The following is a 9,596-nucleotide window of genomic DNA, read 5'->3' as shown; positions in this document are numbered from 1 at the left end:
CCTCTCTGTGAGGGTGATGAGGCCCTGGCACAGGGTGCCCAGAGCAGCTGTGGCTGCCCCTGGATCCCTGGCGGTGCCCAAGGCCAGGCTGGACACTGGGGCTTGGAGCAGCCTGGGACAGTGGGAGGTGTCCCTGCCATGGCACGGGTGGCACTGGAGGGGCTTTAAGGTCCCTCCAAACCAAACCATTCTGGGATTCTGTGATTCAGTGATCTTTAAAAACCTGGAGGAGTGGCCTTAGGGAGGGAGCTGGAGAGGTTCAGCACCCAGGAACAGCTCACAGACAGTGAGTTGTTTGCTATTGCTGTTGCTTCATTTATTACCATTGATCAAAATATTTATCTGCAAAGCACAGATTTATTGAAGAGCTCAGTCCTTTGCTGTACTCAGAGTACCAAATAACTACCAGCCTTTTCAAAAGAGTACATTGCAGAAAAATAAAGGAGCAAACTGAAGGTAGAAGGTACCATCCACCAATTCAACACCAGCCTGAGCAGGTGTGTGTGTGTAATTCACTGCTGGGGAAAAATGGTCACTGTGACTTGTGTGCTACTTTCTGCCCTTTATTTAATTTAAACAGGGCTGGACAGAACAGATTAAAACATAATATAATGAAATACAGAGAATGTGCTTTGCCCAGATGGAAGTGGCGTTTGAATGAACGGTTGTACAAAACAGAATGTGTATTCTTGTTTATGTGAAATCAGTATCTGCAGACTAAAAGGACTGAAAAGTATCTATATAGGTCTACTTAAAACTGGAAAGAGAGAGGCAATTTGGAAAATAACTATTTTATCTCTTAGCAAGCTGATAAGGGAAGCGGTGTGACTGAATGTCGCTTTTGTCTGAAAGCACCCGCAGAGATAAGAACCAGAATCCTTGCAGGGATGTGTGGCCAGGCTACATTACCCGCTGGACACCGCTTTAAAAACCCACCCCTGACTAAAATGGCAAATTACCGACTTGGCAAATGGAGCACCAGAGCCCCGGCCGGTGCCAGCTGCGGGCCGGCCCGGCGAGCACCTGAACAAAGGCGCCTCAGAGCGCCGTAACCGAGGATGCTCAGGTGGATGCGGGGCCTCCGGAGCGCAGACACAGACAGAGCCACGGGCAGGCAGCGCTCAGCCTCGCCTGGCAGCGGGACGCGGGCTCCGGGGCCGTTCCCAGCACAGAACACAATCACTGGCAGGTAATAAAGGAGGCATTTATGCGATATGTCAGCGGTTAGTGCAGAGCTTAAAAGAAATGAGATCATGTGGCGAGATAGCATTCTGTGCCTTCCCCCGGGGGAAGCGGCAGCGCTGTTATTACTGTGAGCCATTGTTACCGCTACTTCTTTGAAATAAAGCGTGCCACGGCCGCGTCAGCCGATACCTGTGCGAGCGGGGCCGTGCCGGAGCGGGGCTCGGCTCCGGGCTGCCACCGCCACAGCTGCGGGGACAGGGGGACAGGGCTGCCACCCTCCTGTAGCCCATGGGGACAGGGCTGCCACCCTCCTGCATCCTCATGGGGACAGGGGGACAGGGCTGCCACCCTCCTGTACCCCATGGGGACAGGGCTGCCACCCTCCTGCATCCTCATGGGGACAGGGCTGCCACCCTCCTGCATCCTCATGGGGACAGGGCTGCCATCCTCCTGCATCCTCATGGGGACAGGGGCACCGGGCTGCCACCCTCCTGCATCCTCATGGGGACAGGGGGACAGGGCTGCCACCCTCCTGTACCCCATGGGGACAGGGCTGCCATCCTCCTGCAGCCCCATGGGGACAGGGGGACAGGGCTGCCACCCTCCTGTACCCTATGGGGACAGGGCTGCCACCCTCCTGCATCCTCATGGGGACAGGGGGACAGGGCTGCCATCCTACTGCATCCTCATAGGGACAGGGGGGACAGGGCTGCCACCCTCCTGCAGCCCCATGGGGACAGGGCTGCCACCCTCCTGCAGCCCCATGGGGACAGGGCTGCCATCCTCCTGCATCCTCATGGGGACAGGGGCACCGGGCTGCCACCCTCCTGCAGCCCCATGGGGACAGCTCCCAGCGCTGGGTCCGGCTCTATCCTGAGCCAGGGCCATCCCCGGCTCTATCCTGACCCCCAGTCCTGCTCTATCCTGAGCCTTCACCCGGTCCTGCTCTGTCCCGGACCTGCTGCCATTCCCTGGTTCTCCTGCCATTCCCCGGTCCTGCTCTGTCCTGGACCAGGCGCTGTGCCAGTCACAGTTCCATTCCCTCCTTTCCCTGAATTTTGAAGTTAGGTGAGAGATGAGCAAAGGACATGGTCCAAGAGCTATTGGCTTTAGCTCATTGCTCTCTGGGGAACCATTATTGCATGTGTAGAGAAGGTTTCATTCAGTAAGAGACCCTACAGCTGACAACCTGCACAGTGGCCCCAAAGTGAACTAAAGCTAAAGCTGAAGTGCACTAAAGCTCTTATTCCCATCAGTTTATATGCTGTGAGATATTTCACACCGTAAACTCCACAGACTGAAGCAACAGGCTTTGATGTGTTTAGAATTAGCCCCATTTCTCTAATCACACGAGGTCACAGTTTTCTCTCAGGACAGTTTAGAACCTCACAGTCAGGTGTTAGTGCCCAGAAGGAGTGAATTGAATACCTGGAGAGTTGTTGATGCCTCATTTATGATTAACAGCGTCAGTGTCCTTACTCAGCTGCCTGCCAACCATGTGCCAGCTGCTGTTTTATCTCACACCTCAGAGAGGGCACAGAAGAAGACCAGGTGTGCTGCTCGTGCATGGAACACGTTCCCAAACCAAGGGCTGGCAGGTGCACAGGGGATTACTGAGGAAACAGGCTGGCTGTGGCTGGAAATCACAGTGATGCTGGGCCAGGAAAAGGACTTCTGGTGACCACTTCAGCTCTTGCATGACCAGCTTGAAACAGAATTGCTGGAGGAAACTGTGGGAGCACCTCACAGCAAGAGGAAGTCAAAGGGAGATTGCTGACGGAGAAAAGCACTCCATCTCCACTCCAGAGCAGCTTCCACCAGTGACTTCAAAAACTTCCAGGACCTCCAGGTAAGCAGGGAAAATGATACCACAGACTGAGATTTATATTGAAAAGCAACACATTCCAGCGCACAGGAACCTCACATCTCAGTTTACTGAAAGCCCTGCTCTTCCCTGCAGGCAGCTCATAAAATGAAGAGAGCAAGTGGGATTTTATTTCCAGTTTGTACTTAGCAACCAAATTACCATGCAGGCTTGGGCAGGAGAGCCAGGCTTTGCTCCATTCACACGGGGGCAGGGTGTGGGAAGAGCTAAAATCACCTCAGTCCTGAGAGCTCATTCCTTTGTTGGTAGCACTGCAGAGGTGCTTCAAAATGCCACAGTCCTTCAAGCCCTCCAACCCACCCATTTTCCACTTTTGAATTTTTGTTAAAACAGAAATGAATGACACAGTCTTTCCTTACAGGACCTAATGACAGTCTTCTTCCACCCTCAGAAGATTTATTTCTGGGGCATGGAATTGTAATTACACAGGGGATTCCACTAAGACAGTATTTCAGCCTTGAAACAAAAAATTAATTTTGCCCAGATTTTGCCAAGATAATTGCCCCTGGTATTCCAGTTGCAGTTTTAGATCCCATCACTTGTCCTTGTGAATATCATTACCTGACCTATAGACAGGACCAGCAATTTGAAAAATGATGTGTTTAACTATATTAGATTGTAACTCTATAGACAGTGGCTACTTTTCCCCTTTGACAATATTAGATCAAGAAAATCTAAAACACAATCCCTAGGGGGAAAAAAACCCAACAAACAAATAAAAAAAATATGATGTCTAATTAAATGGATTTTTTTTGTTGTTGTTGATACAGCACATACAGATACTTCTCTCGTCTGATCTGCCTCAACCCACAGCCTTACCTACAAGGAATCAAATAAAGACCTCCTGGAACAGCAGCTCTGGCACTGCCCAAAGATTTAGTCCCTCAAGGCTGATTGCCATAAATGATGAGATTTGCCAGAAATTCTCTCTACCTCCCTAGAATTCTGTGAGTAAGTCTCAGTTGCTGGAAAACTGTTGAATAATGAATTAAAAGGATGTTCTTTCATTTGCTGCAATCCAGCTTCGGTGGGCTCTAAGAATTTTTTAAAAAACGAGTGGATTAAAAATTAGCGTGAAGCCCACTCATTACTTAATGATAACAGATTTTAAACATTCTTTGTTTTCAAAATATTATCCTATTAAACATTAAAAACTGCAGTCTTAAAGGGGGTGGGAAACCTAATATGGGCTCCCACACAGAAGACTCCTCCTAGTCTCCTACACCAGGGCATCTGACCTTGATTTTCATTACATTTTCAGCCTGGGACAGATAACTCACTTTGTGGTTAATTATCCTGCACGGGGTCCATGGCAGTGGTTGGAGTGTAGAGCTCTTGTGGGCACAGCAGATCCATTAGAGCCTCACTGAGGACACGAGCAGACCCAAGCTGAAGAATTTACCAACTCACTCCACATAATTACTGCCAGCCTGAGACAGGCAGGTATGGAAGGAGGAAGAAAAAGGATTTTTTTCCCTTCCCTGCAAAGTGTCTGGTTATAAATGGAAGGCAGTGCTAAGGTGAGGACAACCTGAAATTCCTGTATAAGGAGACAGGATTCTGTAAGTTCCCAGCCTCCAATTTCTCCTTCATGTTTGTGATTTAATAAATACCTGAGCAGACCTGCAAGTAATTAGTTCAAGCAGGGATTGCTTTTGGAAGAGGTGGAAAGTTAAGGACGTGTTGTGCCAGAAAGGCAATGAGCAAATCACAGGGAAAGTGGTCAGAAGATGCAAAGAACACAATGGAAAGAGCTGAAAGGTATTTTGGAAGCAGCAATTGCAACACTGCAGACAAGTCTTGGCACAGAACTCATAAGCAATTAGAGAGAATCCTAATTGCAATTCAAGTATGTTGAAAACAGCCTTGCAGTTCCACATCCATGTGAAGTGGGGCTGGAGTGCAATTCCCTGCAGAGCAGAGCCAGCCTCTGCAGGGTGGCAGGGTCCCTTGGCAAAGCTCACCTGGGCAAAGCTCACCTGGGCAAACCCCAGCAGAGCCAGCAGAGAGGGCACAGTGCCCACACAGAGCTGTGCTGCTGCTGCTGCTCCCCACGTGCCACGCTCCAGCAGGGTGACAGTGACACCAACGTGGCCTTCAGGGCTCCTGGCCCTGCACAGGCAGGAGAGGCTCTGCCTTTGGGGGTTCGGGGAGTTCAGAAGGTGTGGGAGCCTCGGGAGGAGTGTCCAGGGCAGCAGCTGTGGGCTCAGCCCTGCTCCAGCAGCACCCCCTGCTCCCCCAGCCCCAGCACAAACCCCACGGCTGTGCTCAAAAGGAGCTGCTGTTCCCGTGAGAACAGGGGCTGCCCTCCAAGGTGTGCCTCCTGTGCACCCCAGAGTGGCTCTGGAAACAACCAGGACAACCAGGCTGCTGTTGTTAATGACTACAGACTTTCAAATACATATTCCCTTAAAATAAATGAAAAAAAAAAAATCACCTTTTCACGGTGAAATATTTGCCAGCCGCTAAGAGAGCTGCTAAGAGAACAATCTGCAGGTTCTCTTTAGAGAAAAGAGGCAGAATATGATGGGGGTTTATTTTCAAGCAGATGTGGTCACCAAAGCCAGCCTGGGCAGCTGCCACCCTTTCAGTTCAACAGCAGAATTCTTGAATTTAATTTTGGGTTCTGGTAGCACTGCTGTTCACCAGGATTTGCCATCTCAGCAGTTGGGGGTGAGAGGGAAGAGAGAAAAGGCTGCAGAATGGGATAATTCAGTCATTTTTGCCCACCAAGTGCTGAGCTGTCTTTTTGGTCCTTGTGCTCCTGCCTCCTAGCCTGTGCTGGCACTGTGAGGGAGGAACAGCTCCACTCTCTGATACAAACATCCCCAAAAACTCTCTGTGAGAGAAGTCCTTGTGTTTGTGTCCCCAAAAACACTCCGTGTTTCTCTCTGTGAGAACTCAGTACAAGCTAAGTACAATTACCTGGCTGCTATTTGTACCAGAATGGTATTTTAATTTCTTTCACACAAGCTGAAGTTTTGCAGGTCCTGGACAGATTTAATGCAATATTTTCCAGCAGGACAGACAGCTTGGGAGTTCTGGGAGAGGCTCTTTCTGGTGCTGCAGTGGGATCCTGACACTGTGAGCTGCTTTGCCAGTTCTGTGGCATAGCAGAGCCAGCCAAGCAGCTCCAGCCTCCTGGTCCCACTGAGCCCACTTTGTTGTCTCCTAGGAGATCAAACCCCTTATTTTCCATGTACCTCACTCTACAGGCTCAAGAAGGATTCATTCAACACTGTCCTGCAAATACTTTGAATATTCAGTTTGCAGTAGATTTATCGGAGGCTGAGATAAAGCTTTTCAGCATTTCAGTACTTGTTCAGTTTCACTTGGAATTTACTTGAAGTATTAAAAAGAAATTAGTACAAACATGACCTGTGCCTATATAAATATTTGCCCATATTTGGTAAATGTTTATATATGTAATTTCTGAAAAGCACCTCTTACTATGACAATTTCCAGGTTTTAGAAAGAAAAAAAGGATCTTTCCTCCCTGCTTTATTCACACTGTTACAGGAAATTAGTGGTTAAGCAAACTTTTCTAAAAGGGCTTAAAAAAGCACGTTTTGCAAGTTCGTTTAGTTTTGAATGAACTTGACAAATTTTGAAAGCAAACATCACTCGAGGTTGGCTAATTTAAGAGGACCAGGGAAAACCTCCTTTGCTATTTGAATTTTAAAGATTGGCCAAACTCTTATGTCAGCTGCCTTGTTCTGCAGCCTGTCTTTGAATCCTCTTAGGAAAGTCAGGGATACCCACTAACAATAGAATTAAAATCTGTCTTTAGGACTGGCAAACCATTCAGAGCTGTCTGGCTGCTTAGCATAGACTGTGCTAGGCCTCAAGAAGAGAATAGGCCCCTAAAGAAGCAATAATTTTCAGATTGTTGTGTACAATGCAGTGATAAAGCTCCCTGTCACATTTTTCTTCCCAGTTACTGAAGTTCCCATTCAGACGAATTGTCACAGCTTCTTCAATCCAAACAAGCACCCTTCCGGCCTTGTTTGCATTAAAATGTGATAAAACCAAAGGTGACTTTAGCACAGCTGTGCAGAAAAGTGGATTAGGTCAAAGTGACAGCGTTTGTTAGGCCTTGCCACAAAGGTGGTTCAAGATTTGTCTAGAGCGCTGATGTGGGAGAAGCAGGAGCTTCTTAAACCCAGACATTGGTAATAAGGCCACAAACAACAAACAGCGTTTCTTTCATCAGACATTGGTAATAAGGTCACAAACAACAAACAGCGTTTCTTTCATCCCCACGCAGGTTTCTGATGCCCTCAGGCCTTGCTGCTGACCTGCTGTCACGGGGGATTGGGGTTTGGGGTTCGGGCCAGCCCCACACGGGGAGGCCCTGCCGTGCCCCATGTCCATCCCGGCCGTGCCCCATGTCCTGCCATGCCCCATGCTGGGTCCTGCTGTGCCCCATGTTCTGCCGTGCCCCATGTCCTGCTATGCCCCGTGTTCTGCCGTGCCCCATGTCCATCCCTGCCGTGCCCCGTGTCCATCCCTGCCGTGCCCCATGCTGGGTCCTGCTGTGCCCCGTGTTCTGCCGTGCCCCATGTCCTGCTATGCCCCTTGTCCAGCCCTGCCATGTCCCATGCCCTGCCATGCCCCCCATGCTGGGTCCTGCCGTGCCTCATGCCTGGCCCTGCCGTGTTCCCATGCCCTGCCGTGCCTCATGTCCAGCCGTGCCCCATGCCCTGCCGTGCCCCTTTGTCCAGCCCTGCCATGCCCCCATGCCAGGCCCTGCCGTGCCCCATGCCCGGCGCTGGAGGTGCCGGATTTCCCCAGAGCTGGAGCTGCCGGCTGGTCCCACAGAGCCGCAGCTCCAGGCTCCCTGGGCACAGCACGGAGCCGCAGCTCCAGGCTCCATGAGCACAGCACGGAGCCGCAGCTCCAGGCTCCCCTGAGCACTGCACGGAGCCGCAGCTCCAGGCTCCCCGGGCACAGCACGGAGCCGCAGCTCCAGGCTCCATGAGCACAGCACAGAGCCGCAGCTCCAGGCTCCCCTGGGCACAGCTCGGAGCTCCCCTGAGCACAGCACGGAGCCGCAGCTCCAGGCTCCCCTGGGCACAGCACGGAGCTCCCCTAAGCACAGCACGGAGACGCAGCTCCAGGCTCCATGAGCACAGCACGGAGCCGCAGCTCCAGGCTCCCCTGAGCACTGCACGGAGCCGCAGCTCCAGGCTCCCCGGGCACAGCACGGAGCCGCAGCTCCAGGCTCCCCGGACACAGCACGGAGCCGCAGCTCCAGGCTCCCCGGGCACAGCACGGAGCTCCCCTGAGCACAGCCCGGAGCCGCAGCTCCAGGCTCCCCGGGCACAGCACCCTCAGGCAGAAGGGAGGCAGGGCTGGTGTCGGCAGCGCGGAGCAGCCGCCGCTCCCTCAGCCAGCAGGGCCTCTCCGCACCGTCCCTTCAACTCCTGCTCGCGTTTTATTTTACTGCTGAGGGAAAGCCCCACCGAGGCAAAAGCCCTGGGAAAGCGTACCCTTTGCATGCCCCCTGCTGGACATTCTTTGTATTTGTCCGAAGTGGGGGCAGAGCGTCATTTTCCGCAGGGCGAAAAGCGCTCCTCATGCCAAAGGCTGGCACAATAATCACTGCGAGTCCCACCTGAGCACTTCGGGTTATCTATGTGCGATCGGGGAGAGGCCACCAAAACCCACCTTCTCCACAACACTCTTCAGGTCATATGTGGTTTCTAAGCCAGAAGACAGAGATCTGCCATTAACCTTTACAGCCCACAAAAACTGCAGAAATGCACTAGACTATTTTACAGGAACAGCATTTACACCTCAGCTTCTCCATGGTGTACTTTTACTGGTCAAGGTAATAGAAAGCTTCCACATTTATGGGACTTATTTCCAACCCAAATTTTACAGATAGCTGTCATCATTTCCATGCCCTGTGCTGGTGGAAATGTGCACCAGGAGTTGTGGTCCTTCAGCAGGGGTGTCTGTGCCATAGGATGCTGCTCCATCCCATGGGACCAGCAACAATCACTGCATGAAGGAGCTCTGTGAGGCTAAACTGAAGAAAAAATAATAGAGAGCACTTTAAAGAATTTTGGATAAGTTATAAAAGTAAGAAAAGTATAAAAGATAAATCTCTGCATTGAATATTTCTTATTAGCAGAAGAAAAAAAATAATGTTATACCTTTGTTGGAGCTTATTAAAGGTATTGGTCTGCTCTTTTGATGTACATCAGTCATTCTCCAGCCCAGTGAAAGCCAAGCAGAAGCACATCCCTATTTTTGCATGTCTAACCAAAGTTAGCTGTCCACAGCTCTCCTCAAAGGTTTCCTCCAGCTGGTAAAAGCTGGAGATCTGAGCATATCCTATTGAACCAAACCCAAAACCAGACACAGCACCACTGCCAGAGAGCTGAGCACCAGGAAGGGTCAGGATTTGGGAGAGACACACTGGTTCATTGGGAACAGAGTGAAGAGGTCAGGCAACTCTCAAAGACAGCATTTAATATAAACTTAGACAATCCAGTGCACCTGCAGACAGTGAGTGTGC

The sequence above is a fragment of the Melospiza melodia genome, chromosome 10, assembly GCF_035770615.1.
Source record: "Melospiza melodia melodia isolate bMelMel2 chromosome 10, bMelMel2.pri, whole genome shotgun sequence".
Taxonomy (NCBI): domain Eukaryota; kingdom Metazoa; phylum Chordata; class Aves; order Passeriformes; family Passerellidae; genus Melospiza; species Melospiza melodia.
The sequence above is the reverse complement of the archived record's forward strand: the minus strand, read 5'-3'. Positions refer to the sequence as shown.